Below are 13,824 nucleotides of genomic sequence, written 5' to 3'. Positions count from 1 at the left end.
CCTCCAGTATTGTAACACTTCCAGTCCTTCAGTTTTGAGACTCTCTGACCGCGGGTTTAAACCCCACCTGTGGTATGGTGTCTCCTTCAGAGTGCAGCCACTGTAGACTTCCCACCTCCAGGACTCAAGTCCAGCTAACCGGTTTCCCTGAATCCTTTCATAACTATTAGGTTAGGTTAGGTAAGGTATGTCAGGAAACAGGACAAGTGTTTCCTTCCCTTCACTCACTACGAAAGCAAAAGACTTGGCAGACGATGCAACATCCCCCCGATGAAAAGCAGGGGTGTCACTAGCACGTTAAGAGACCATACAATAAGTGTCAGGGGCCCGAGACTGTTCAACTGCCTCCCAGCATACATAAGGGGGATTACCAACAGACCCCTGGCAGTCTTCAAGCTGGCACTGGACAAGCACCTGAAGTCGGTTCCTGACCAGCCGGGCTGTGGCTCGTACGTTGGTTTGCGTGCAGCCAGCAGCAACAGCCTGGTTGATCAGGCTCTGATCCACCAGGAGGCCTGGTCACAGACCGGGCCGCGGGGGCGTTGACCCCCGGAACTCTCTCCAGGTAAACTCCAGGTAAACGCGGGTCTTAGTCATATGATGACCCGCTACTGGAGCTTTAGATCATCTGATCAAGACCTTCCACTGGCTTACCACTCCACCCCTTTAAAAGTTAATGGATATTATTATAACCATTTTTTTTTTTCATTAATATTACCTTGCTCACACTCCAACAGCACGTCAAGTCATACAAAACACTTGTCTCCGCTCTAAAAATCTCTCTCTCACACACACACACCTGTTGGATGATCTAGCCTATAGCATGCAAAACCTCCTCTTTCCCCTCCTTCCATCCTTTCCTATGACGATCCCTGTCTCTCCATCTTTCTACACCATATTTATATACCTTCTAAGTCATCCTATTTTGCTCCACCCTCTCTAAATGCACAAACCACCTCAGCAACCTCTCCTCAACCCCCTGAATAACACGTTTGCTAACCCCAAACCTCATCTTCAAACTCACAGTTCTCTGAGTTTTTTGGGTTATCCTGGATAATCTACGTATATACTGTTATTTATGATAAGTTATGTAACTGTATCTGTACCTAAATAAACTTACATTTTCCTCAGACATGACATCTCTACTGCCTCCTCCTCCGTCTCGCTGCAACGTCTAAAACCCATACTTCACACCCATGCAACAGTGTTGCTACCACCATACACTGGTATACTCGCGGTTCTGCCTCCATCGATGAACTTCGTTCTTTCCACTGATGCCTCATCACACGAGGAGCTGTGAATCGACCCCTGCAACCACAGATAGGTGAGTACACCTCCCACCTTGACTGGTCTATCTTTCACTTCATCACACAGTTGCTCTCATCAAAACTTAAATAAATTCACTTCCCCGGTACTTCCTCCCTCTAGTATATTAAATCAATCGTATTAGCATTATTGTAATAATAATTATTATCATTATAATAATTATTGTTATGATTATAATAATTATTATTATAATTATTATTATAATATAATTATGATTATTATTATTGTAACAGTAATAATTATTATCAGCATTATTATAACTATTATTTTTGTGATTATTATTATTAGTAGTAGCAGTAGCAGCATCATCATTATTATATTCATGGGTAGCGCTAAATCCGTAGGGGTCCTGGAGAATGAGAGGGAATGAGATTTCTTCCAACAGAAGGCAGAATGGCTTCACTTCCTCGAATCAAGGGCAGCAAATTCACGAAATCTGGGCCACTCACTGGGACTGTGTAAACACTTGACTGAGATGTACACAACAACCTTGAAGACGGTAAAATACTGAGGCGAAAAACGTCAGGATTATGATACCACAGCCTCACATGCCATCCCAGGAGGGAGAAGGGGCACTCCAGGTCCTCAGATCAAAATCCTGTGTGCTAGGTGATGATCCTGTGTACTATGGTGTTGGGGTGCCAGGGATGGTGTTGGGGTGCCAGGGATGGTGTTGGGATCCCAGGGGTGGTGTTGGGGTGCCAGGGATGGTGCTGGGGTGCCGGGGATGGTCTTTGGGCGCCAGGGATGGTCTTGGGGTGCCAGGGATGGTGTTGTAGTGCCAGGGATGATGTTAGGGTGCCAGGGATGGTCTTGGGTGGCCCGGTGGTCTGGTGGCTAAAGCTCCCGCTTCACACACGGAGGGCCCGGGTTCGATTCCCGGCGGGTGGAAATTCCGACACGTTTCCTTACACCTATTGTCCTGTTCACCTAGCAGCAAATAGGTACCTGGGTGTTAGTCGACTGGTGTGGGTCGCATCCTGGGGGACAAGATTAAGGACCCCAATGGAAATAAGTTAGACAGTCCTCGATGACGTACTGACTTTCTTGGGTTATCCTGGGTGGCTAACCCTCCGGGGTTAAAAATCCGAACAAAATCTTATCTTATCTTATCTTATGTTATCTTGGGGCGTCAGGGATGGTCTTGGGGTGCCAGGGATGGTCTTGGGATGCCAGTGATAGTGTTGGGGTTGCCAGGGATGGCGTTGGGGTGCCAGGGATGGTGTTGGGGTGCCAAGGATGGTGTTGGGGTGCCAGGGATGGTGTTGGAGTGCCAGGGATAGTATTAGGGTGCCAGGGATGGTCTTGGGGTGTCATGGATGGTCTTGGGGTGCCACTGATGGTTTTGGGATACCAGGGATAGTGTTGGGGGTGCCAGGGATGGTGTTGGGGGTGTCAGGGATGGTCTTGGCGTGCCAGGGATGATTCTGGGGTGCCAGGGATGGTCCTGGGGTGCCAGCGATGGTCCTAGGGTGCCATAGATGGTCTTGGGGTGCCAGGGATGGTCCTGGAGTGCCAGGGATGGTCCTGGGTTGCTAGGAATGGTTCTGGGGTGCCAGGGATGATTCTGGGGTGCCAGGGATGGTCCTGGGGTGCCAGGGATGGTCCTGGGGTGCCAGGGATGGTCCTGGGGTGCCAGGGATGGTGTTGGGGGTGTCAGGGATGGTCCTGGCGTGCCAGGGATGATTCTGGGGTGCAGGGATGGTCCTGGGGTGCCAGGGATGGTCCTGGAGTGCCATGGATGGTCCTGGGGTGCCAGCGATGGTCTTGGGGTGCCAGGGATTGTCCTGGGGTGCCAGGGATGGTCCTGGGGTGCCAGGGATGGTCCTGGGGTGCCAGGGATGGTCCTGGGGTGCCAGGGATGGTCCTGGTGTGCCAGGGATGGTCCTGGAGTGCCAGGGATGGTTCTGGGGTGCCAGGGATGGTGTTGGGGGTGTCAGGGATGGTCCTGGCGTGCCAGGGATGATTCTGGGGTGCCAGGGATGGTCCTGGGGTGCCAGGGATAGTCCTGGAGTGCCAGGGATGGTCCTGGGGTGCCAGCGATGGTCCTGGGGTGCCAGGGATTGTCCTGGGGTGCCAGGGATGGTCCTGGGGTGCCAGGGATGGTCCTGGGGTGCCAGGGATGGTCCTGGGGTGCCAGGGATGGTCCTGGAGTGCCAGGGATGGTTCTGGGGTGCCAGGGATGGTGTTGGGGGTGTCAGGGATGGTCCTGGGGTGCCAGGGATGATTCTGGGGTGCCAGGGATGATCCTGGGGTGCCAGGGATGGTCCTGGGGTGCCAGGGATGGTTCTGGGGTGCCAGGGATGTTGTTGGGCTGCCAGGGACGGTCTTGGGGGTGTCAGGGATGGTCCTGGGGTGCCAGGGATGATTCTGGGGTGCCAGGGATGGTCCTGGGGTGCCAGGGATGGTCCTGGCGTGCCAGGGATGGTCCTGGGGTGCCAGGGATGGTCCTGGAGTGCCAGGGATGGTCCTGGGGTGCCAGCGATGGTTCTGGGGTGCCAGGGATTGTCCTCGGGTGCCAGGGATGGTCCTGGGGTGCCTGGGATGGTCCTGGGGTGCCAGCGATGGTTCTGGGGTGCCAGGGATTGTTCTGGGGTGCCAGGGATGGTCCTGGGGTGCCAGGGATGGTCCTGGGGTGCCAGGGATGGTCCTGGGGTGCCAGGGATGGTCCTGGAGTGCCAGGGATGGTTCTGGGGTGCCAGGGATGGTGTTGGGGGTGTCAAGGATGGTCCTGGGGTGCCAGGGATGATTCTGGGGTGCCAGGGATGGTTCTGGGGTGCCAGGGATGGTCCTGGGGTGCCAGGGATGGTCTTGGGATGCCAGGGATAATGTTGGGGCTGCCAGGGATGGTGTTGGGGTGCCAGGGATGGTGTTGGGGTGCCAGGGATGGTGTTGGGGTGCCAGGGATGGTGTTGGAGTGCCAGGGATAGTATTGGGGTGCCAGGGATGGTGTTGGGGTGTCATGGATGGTCTTGTGGTGCCACTGATGGTTTTGGGATGCCAGGGATAGTATTGGGGGTGCCAGGGATGGTCTTGCGGTGCCAGGGATGGTGTTGGGGTGCCAGGGATGGTCTTGGGGGTGTCAGGGATGGTCCTGGGGTGCCAGGGATGATTCTGGGGTGCCAGGGATGGTCCTGGGGTGCCAGGGATGGTTCTGGGGTGCCAGGGATGGTCTTGGGGTACCAGAGATGGTCCTGGGGTGTCAGGGATGGTCTTGGGATGCCAGGGATAGTGTTGGGGGTGCCAGGGATGGTGTTGGGGTGCCAGGGATGGTGTTGGGGTGCCAGGGATGGTGTTGGGGTGCCAGGGATGGTGTTGAAGTGCCAGGGATAGTATTGGGGTGTCAGGGATGGTGTTGGGGTGTCATGGATGGTCTTGGGGTGCCACTGATGGTTTTGGAATGCCAGGGATGGTATTGGGGTGCCAGGGATGGTCTTGGGGGTGTCAGGGATGGTCCTGGGGTGCCAGGGATGATTCTGGGGTGCCAGGGATGGTCCTATAGTGCCAGGGATGATTCTGGGGTGCCAGGGATGGTCCTGGGGTGCGAGGGATGGTCCTGGGGTGCCATGGATGGTTCTGGGGTGCCAGGGATGGTGTTGGGGGTGTCAGGGATGGTCCTGGGGTGCCAGGGATGATTCTGGGGTGCCAGGGATGGTCCTGGGGTGCCAGGGATAGTCCTGGGGTGCAAAGGATGGTCCTGGAGTGCCAGGGATGGTCCTGGGGTGCCAGCGATGATCCTGGGGTGCCAGGGATGGTCGTGGGGTGCCAGGGATGGTCTTGGAGTGCCAGTGATGGTTCTGGGGTGCCAGGGATGGTGTTGGGGGTGTCAGGGATGGTCCTGGGGTGCCAGGGATGATTCTGGGGTGCCAGGGATGATTCTGGGGTGCCAGGGATGGTCCTGGGGTGCCAGGGATGGTTCTGGGGTGCCAGGGATGGTCCTGGGGTGCCAGGGATGGTCCTGGGGTGCCAGGGATGGTCCTGGGTTGCCAGGGATGGTCCTGGAGTGCCAGGGATGGTTCTGGGGTGCCAGGGATGGTGTTGGGCTGCCAGGGACGGTCTTCGGGGTGTCAGGGATGGTCCTGGGGTGCCAGGGATGGTCCTGGGGTGCCAGGGATGGTCCTGGGGTGCCAGGGATGGTCCTGGTGTGCCAGGGATGGTCCTGGAGTGCCAGGGATGGTTCTGGGGTGCCAGGGATGGTGTTGGGGGTGTCAGGGATGGTCCTGGCGTGCCAGGGATGATTCTGGGGTGCCAGGGATGGTCCTGGGGTGCCAGGGATAGTCCTGGAGTGCCAGGGATGGTCCTGGGGTGCCAGCGATGGTCCTGGGGTGCCAGGGATTGTCCTGGGGTGCCAGGGATGGTCCTGGGGTGCCAGGGATGGTCCTGGGGTGCCAGGGATGGTCCTGGGGTGCCAGGGATGGTCCTGGAGTGCCAGGGATGGTTCTGGGGTGCCAGGGATGGTGTTGGGGGTGTCAGGGATGGTCCTGGGGTGCCAGGGATGATTCTGTGGTGCCAGGGATGATCCTGGGGTGCCAGGGATGGTCCTGGGGTGCCAGGGATGGTTCTGGGGTGCCAGGGATGTTGTTGGGCTGCCAGGGACGGTCTTGGGGGTGTCAGGGATGGTCCTGGGGTGCCAGGGATGATTCTGGGGTGCCAGGGATGGTCCTGGGGTGCCAGGGATGGTCCTGGCGTGCCAGGGATGGTCCTGGGGTGCCAGGGATGGTCCTGGAGTGCCAGGGATGGTCCTGGGGTGCCAGCGATGGTTCTGGGGTGCCAGGGATTGTCCTGGGGTGACAGGGATGGTCCTGGGGTGCCAGGGATGGTCCTGGGGCGTCAGGGATGGTCCTGGGGTGCCAGGGATGGTCCTGGAGTGCCAGGGATGGTTCTGGGGTGCCAGGGATGGTGTTGGGTGTGTCAAGGATGGTCCTGGGGTGCCAGGGATGATTCTGGGGTGCCATGGATGATCCTGGGGTGCCAGGGATGGTTCTGGGGTGCCAGGGATGGTCCTGGGGTGCCAGGGATGGTCTCGGGATGCCAGGGATAATGTTGGGGGTGCCAGGGATGGTGTTGGGGTGCCAGGGATGGTGTTGGGGTGTCATGGATGGTCTTGTGGTGCCACTGATGGTTTTGGGGGTGTCAGGGATGGTCCTGGGGTGCCAGGGATGATTCTGGGGTGCCAGGGATGGTTCTGGGGTGCCAGGGATGGTCTTGGGGTACCAGAGATGGTCCTGGGGTGTCAGGGATGGTCTTGGGATGCCAGGGATAATGTTGGGGGTGCCAGGGATGGTGTTGGGGTGCCAGGGATGGTGTTGGGGAGCCAGGGATGGTGTTGGAGTGCCAGGGATAGTATTGGGGTGCCAGGGATGGTGTTGGGGTGTCATGGATGGTCTTGGGGTGCCACTGATGGTTTTGGGATGCCAGGGATAGTATTGGGGGTGCCAGGGATGGTCTTGCGGTGCCAGGGATGGTATTGGGGTGCCAGGGATGGTCTTGGGGGTGTCAGGGATGGTCCTGGGGTGCCAGGGATTGTTCTGGGGTGTCAGGGATGGTCCTGGGGTGCCAGGGATGGTCCTGGGGTGCCAGGGATGGTGTTGGGGTGTCAAGGATGGTCCTGGGGTGCCAGGGATGATTCTGGGGTGCCAGGGATGATCCTGGGGTGCCAGGGATGGTTCTTTGGTGCCAGGGATGGTCCTGGGGTGCCAGGGATGGTCTTGGGATGCCAGGGATAATGTTGGGGCTGCCAGGGATGGTGTTGGGGTGCCAGGGATGGTGTTGGGGTGCCAGGGATGGTGTTGGGGTGCCAGGGATGGTGTTGGAGTGCAAGGGATGGTCCTGGGGTGCCAGGGATGGTGTTGGGGTGCCAGGGATGGTCATGGGGTGCCAGGGATGGTCCTGGTGTGCCAGGGATGGTCCTGGAGTGCCAGGGATGGTTCTGGGGTGCCAGGGATGGTGTTGGGGGTGTCAGGGATGGTCCTGGCGTGCCAGGGATGATTCTGGGGTGCCAGGGATGGTCCTGGGGTGCCAGGGATAGTCCTGGAGTGCCAGGGATGGTCCTGGGGTGCCAGCGATGGTCCTGGGGTGCCAGGGATTGTCCTGGGGTGCCAGGGATGGTCCTGGGGTGCCAGGGATGGTCCTGGGGTGCCAGGGATGGTCCTGGGGTGCCAGGGATGGTCCTGGAGTGCCAGGGATGGTTCTGGGGTGCCAGGGATGGTGTTGGGGGTGTCAGGGATGGTCCTGGGGTGCCAGGGATGATTCTGGGGTGCCAGGGATGATCCTGGGGTGCCAGGGATGGTCCTGGGGTGCCAGGGATGGTTCTGGGGTGCCAGGGATGTTGTTGGGCTGCCAGGGACGGTCTTGGGGGTGTCAGGGATGGTCCTGGGGTGCCAGGGATGATTCTGGGGTGCCAGGGATGGTCCTGGGGTGCCAGGGATGGTCCTGGCGTGCCAGGGATGGTCCTGGGGTGCCAGGGATGGTCCTGGAGTGCCAGGGATGGTCCTGGGGTGCCAGCGATGGTTCTGGGGTGCCAGGGATTGTCCTGGGGTGACAGGGATGGTCCTGGGGTGCCAGGGATGGTCCTGGGGCGTCAGGGATGGTCCTGGGGTGCCAGGGATGGTCCTGGAGTGCCAGGGATGGTTCTGGGGTGCCAGGGATGGTGTTGGGTGTGTCAAGGATGGTCCTGGGGTGCCAGGGATGATTCTGGGGTGCCATGGATGATCCTGGGGTGCCAGGGATGGTTCTGGGGTGCCAGGGATGGTCCTGGGGTGCCAGGGATGGTCTCGGGATGCCAGGGATAATGTTGGGGGTGCCAGGGATGGTGTTGGGGTGCCAGGGATGGTGTTGGGGTGTCATGGATGGTCTTGTGGTGCCACTGATGGTTTTGGGGGTGTCAGGGATGGTCCTGGGGTGCCAGGGATGATTCTGGGGTGCCAGGGATGGTTCTGGGGTGCCAGGGATGGTCTTGGGGTACCAGAGATGGTCCTGGGGTGTCAGGGATGGTCTTGGGATGCCAGGGATAATGTTGGGGGTGCCAGGGATGGTGTTGGGGTGCCAGGGATGGTGTTGGGGAGCCAGGGATGGTGTTGGAGTGCCAGGGATAGTATTGGGGTGCCAGGGATGGTGTTGGGGTGTCATGGATGGTCTTGGGGTGCCACTGATGGTTTTGGGATGCCAGGGATAGTATTGGGGGTGCCAGGGATGGTCTTGCGGTGCCAGGGATGGTATTGGGGTGCCAGGGATGGTCTTGGGGGTGTCAGGGATGGTCCTGGGGTGCCAGGGATTGTTCTGGGGTGTCAGGGATGGTCCTGGGGTGCCAGGGATGGTGTTGGGGTGTCAAGGATGGTCCTGGGGTGCCAGGGATGATTCTGGGGTGCCAGGGATGATCCTGGGGTGCCAGGGATGGTTCTTTGGTGCCAGGGATGGTCCTGGGGTGCCAGGGATGGTCTTGGGATGCCAGGGATAATGTTGGGGCTGCCAGGGATGGTGTTGGGGTGCCAGGGATGGTGTTGGGGTGCCAGGGATGGTGTTGGGGTGCCAGGGATGGTGTTGGAGTGCCAGGGATAGTATTGGGGTGCCAGGGATGGTGTTGGGGTGTCATGGATGGTCTTGTGGTGCCACTGATGGTTTTGGGATGCCAGGGATAGTATTGGGGGTGCCAGGGATGGTCTTGCGGTGCCAGGGATGGTGTTGGGGTGCCAGGGATGGTCTTGGGGGTGTCAGGGATGGTCCTGGGGTGCCAGGGATGATTCTGGGGTGCCAGGGATGGTCCTGGGGTGCCAGGGATGGTTCTGGGGTGCCAGGGATGGTCTTGGGGTACCAGAGATGGTCCTGGGGTGTCAGGGATGGTCTTGGGATGCCAGGGATAATGTTGGGGGTGCCAGGGATGGTGTTGTGGTGCCAGGGATGGTGTTGGGGTGCCAGGGATGGTGTTGGGGTGCCAGGGATGGTGTTGAAGTGCCAGGGATAGTATTCTGGTGCCAGGGATGGTGTTTGGGTGTCATGGATGGTCTTGGGGTGCCACTGATGGTTTTGGAATGCCAGGGATGGTATTGGGGTGCCGGGGATGGTCTTGGGGGTGTCAGGGATGGTCCTGGGGTGCCAGGGATGATTCTGGGGTGCCAGGGATGGTCCTATAGTGCCAGGGATGATTCTGGGGTGCCAGGGATGGTCCTGGGGTGCGAGGGATGGTCCTGGGGTGCCAGGGATGGTTCTGGGGTGCCAGGGATGGTGTTGGGGGTGTCAGGGATGGTCCTGGGGTGCCAGGGATGATTCTGGGGTGCCAGGGATGGTCCTGGGGTGCCAGGGATAGTCCTGGGGTGCAAAGGATGGTCCTGGAGTGCCAGGGATGGTCCTGGGGTGCCAGCGATGATCCTGGGGTGCCATAGCTGGTCTTGGGGTGCCAGGGATGGTCCTGGGGTGCCAAGGATGGTCGTGGGGTGCCAGGGATGGTCTTGGAGTGCCAGTGATGGTTCTGGGGTGCCAGGGATGGTGTTGGGGGTGTCAGGGATGGTCCTGGGGTGCCAGGGATGATTCTGGGGTGCCAGGGATGGTCCTATAGTGCCAGGGATGATTCTGGGGTGCCAGGGATGGTCCTGGGGTGCGAGGGATGGTCCTGGGGTGCCAGGGATGGTTCTGGGGTGCCAGGGATGGTGTTGGGGGTGTCAGGGATGGTCCTGGGGTGCCAGGGATGATTCTGGGGTGCCAGCGATGATCCTGGGGTGCCATAGCTGGTCTTGGGGTGCCAGGGATGGTCCTGGGGTGCCAGGGATGGTCGTGGGGTGCCAGGGATGGTCTTGGAGTGCCAGTGATGGTTCTGGGGTGCCAGGGATGGTGTTGGGGGTGTCAGGGATGGTCCTGGGGTGCCAGGGATGATTCTGGGGTGCCAGGGATGATTCTGGGGTGCCAGGGATGGTCCTGGGGTGCCAGGGATGGTTCTGGGGTGCCAGGGATGGTTCTGGGGTGCCAGGGATGGTCCTGGGGTGCCAGGGATGGTCCTGGGGTGCCAGGGATAGTCCTGGAGTGCCAGGGATGGTCCTGGGGTGCCAGCGATGGTCCTGGAGTGCCAGGGATTGTCCTGGGGTGCCAGGGATGGTCCTGGGGTGCCAGGGATGGTCCTGGGGTGCCAGGGATGGTCCTGGGGTGCCAGGGATGGTCCTGGAGTGCCAGGGATGGTTCTGGGGTGCCAGGGATGGTGTTGGGGGTGTCAGGGATGGTCCTGGGGTGCCAGGGATGATTCTGGGGTGCCAGGGATGATCCTGGGGTGCCAGGGATGGTCCTGGGGTGCCAGGGATGGTTCTGGGGTGCCAGGGATGTTGTTGGGCTGGCAGGGACGGTCTTGGGGGTGTCAGGGATGGTCCTGGGGTGCCAGGGATGATTCTGGGGTGCCAGGGATGGTCCTGGGGTGCCAGGGATGGTCCTGGCGTGCCAGGGATGGTCCTGGGGTGCCAGGGATGGTCCTGGAGTGCCAGGGATGGTCCTGGGGTGCCAGCGATGGTTCTGGGGTGCCAGGGATTGTCCTGGGGTGACAGGGATGGTCCTGGGGTGCCAGGGATGGTCCTGGGGTGTCAGGGATGGTCCTGGGGTGCCAGGGATGGTCCTGGAGTGCCAGGGATGGTTCTGGGGTGCCAGGGATGGTGTTGGGTGTGTCAAGGATGGTCCTGGGGTGCCAGGGATGATTCTGGGGTGCCAGGGATGATCCTGGGGTGCCAGGGATGGTTCTGGGGTGCCAGGGATGGTCCTGGGGTGCCAGGGATGGTCTTGGGATGCCAGGGATGGTGTTGGGGTGCCAGGGATGGTGTTGGGGTGTCATGGATGGTCTTGTGGTGCCACTGATGGTTTTGGGGGTGTCAGGGATGGTCCTGGGGTGCCAGGGATGATTCTGGGGTGCCAGGGATGGTTCTGGGGTGCCAGGGATGGTCTTGGGGTATCAGAAATGGTCCTGGGGTGTCAGGGATGGTCTTGGGATGCCAGGGATAATGTTGGGGGTGCCAGGGATGGTGTTGGGGTGCCAGGGATGGTGTTGGGGTGCCAGGGATGGTCCTGGAGTGCCAGGGATGGTGTTGGGGGTGTCAGGGATGGTCCTGGGGTGCCAGGGATGATTCTGGGGTGCCAGGGATGATCCTTGGGTGCCAGGGATGGTCCTGGGTTGCCAGAGATGGTTCTGGAGTGCCAGGGATGGTCCTGGAGTGCCAGGGATGGTTCGGGGGTGCCAGGGATGGTTTTGGTGTGCCAGAGATGGTCCTGGGGTGCCAGGGATGGTCTTTGTGTGCCAGAGATGGTCCTGGGGTGCCAGGGATGGTCTTGGGGTGCCAGAGATGGTCCTGGGATGGCAGGGATAGTTTTGGGGTGCCAGAGATGGTCCTGGGGTGCCAGGGATGGTCCTGGGGTGCCAGGGATGGTCCTGGAATGCCAGGGATGGTTCTGGGGTGCCAGGGATGGTGTTGGGGGTATCAGGGATGGTCTTGGGGTGCCATGGATGATTCTGGGGTGCCATGGATGATCCTGGGGTGCCAGGGATGGTCCTGGGGTGCCAGGGATGGTCCTGGGGTGCCAAGGATGGTCCTGGAGTGCCAGGGATGGTCCTGGGGTGCCAGGGATGGTTCTGGGGTGCCATAGATGGTCTTGGAGTGCCAGGGATGGTCCTGGGATGCCAGAGATGGTCCTGGGGTGCTAGGGATGGTCCTGGGGTGCCAGGGATGCCCTAGAGTGCCAGGGTTGGTTCTGGGGTGCCAGGGACGGTGTTGGGGGTGTCAGGGATGGTCCTGGGGTGCCAGGGATGGTCCTGTGGTGCCAGAGATGGTCCTGTGGTGCCAGAGATGGTCCTGGGGTGCCAGAGATGGTCCTGGGGTGCCAGAGATGGTCCTGGGGTGCCAGAGATGGTCCTGGGGTGCCAGAGATGGTCCTGGGGTGCCAGAGATGGTCTTGGGGTGCCAGGGATGGTCCTGGGGTGCCAGAGATGGTCTTGGGGTGCCAGGGATGGTCCTGGGGTGCCAGAGATGGTCCTGTGGTGCCAGAGATGGTCCTTGGGTGCCAGAGATGGTCCTGGGGTGCCAGAGATGGTCCTGGGGTGCCAGAGATGGTCCTGGGGTGCCAGAGATGGTCCTGGGGTGCCAGAGATGGTCTTGGGGTGCCAGGGATGGTCCTGGGGTGCCAGGGATGGTGTGTGATAGGGGATACACAACCAGACACTCTATAATCTGATATAATCGTTGTAAACGTTAAGAAAACAAACCTGTTATAGATAAGACCAACAACACCACCATATATCATTACTTTCACTACCATTAATGTTAATAGTAGTATTACCATTATTATTATTATTATTTGTGTTCTTATTATTTTTATTATTAATTATATTATTATTATTATTATTATTATTATTATTATTATTATTATTATTATTATTATTATTATTATTATTAATTAATAATAATATATATTATTATTATTAATTATATTATTATTAACAGCAATATTACAATTATTATTATTAATATTAGTAGTATTACTATTATGACTATTATTATTATTGCTACTACTACTACTACTACTACTACTACTACTACTACTACTACTACTACTACTACTACTACTACTACTACTACTACTACTACTACTAATAATAATAATAATAATAATAATAATAATAATAATAGTAATAATAATAATAATAACTCTGCCTGGTTAAGAGTCTTTGGAAATCTTTGAATTATTTTATGTGAGGGAGAAGCGCCAAACCCGTAGGGTTCATTCAGCGCCTGGTGGAATAGGAGGGTAGTCATGTTTGATCACATTAAGGGCACAGCAGATATGATCCAATACCTTTAATCAAGAGCCTTTCTAATGGAATATGTTTTCAAGGCTGTGGGTCGTAATTTCTTTTTCGAAAATTTAAGATGGGAAGAATTTTTTGTGTTGCTCCAGTGCCTGGGATCATGAGCTCTGATGGGGTAGCCAGGGGATCCTAGCAGTGATCCTAGCAGTGATCCTAGCAGATATCCTAGCAGTGATCCTAGCAGCGATCCTAGCAGTGATCCTAACCGAGATCCTAGCAGTGATCCTAGCAGATATCCTAGCAGTGATCCTACCAGAGATCAGTGGTGTCATAAGGTTGGTGCGGGGAGGGGAGGGGCTGGCCGCCCCGGGTGACACCATCAACGGGTGACACCATCAAGGGGTGACACCATCAAGGGGTGACACCATCAAGGGGTGACACCATCAAGAGGTGACACCATCAAGGGGTGACACCATCAAGGGGTGACACCATCAAGGGGTGACACCATTAAGGGGTGACACCATCAAGGGGTGACACCATCAAGAGGTGACACCATTAAGGGGTGACACCATCAAGGGGTGACACCATCAAGGAGTGACACCATCAAGGAGTGACACCATCAAGGTGTAGAAATAGGCCTATATAAGGAAAATAATTGATTTTGATGATGTTATTGATGATTTTGCAGATTGAAGGCAAGGAAATGTAAGATCAGATTGACTAAGATGTTA

The sequence above is a fragment of the Cherax quadricarinatus genome, chromosome 88, assembly GCF_038502225.1.
Source record: "Cherax quadricarinatus isolate ZL_2023a chromosome 88, ASM3850222v1, whole genome shotgun sequence".
Classification (NCBI taxonomy): Eukaryota; Metazoa; Arthropoda; class Malacostraca; order Decapoda; family Parastacidae; genus Cherax; species Cherax quadricarinatus.
The sequence above is the reverse complement of the archived record's forward strand: the minus strand, read 5'-3'. Positions refer to the sequence as shown.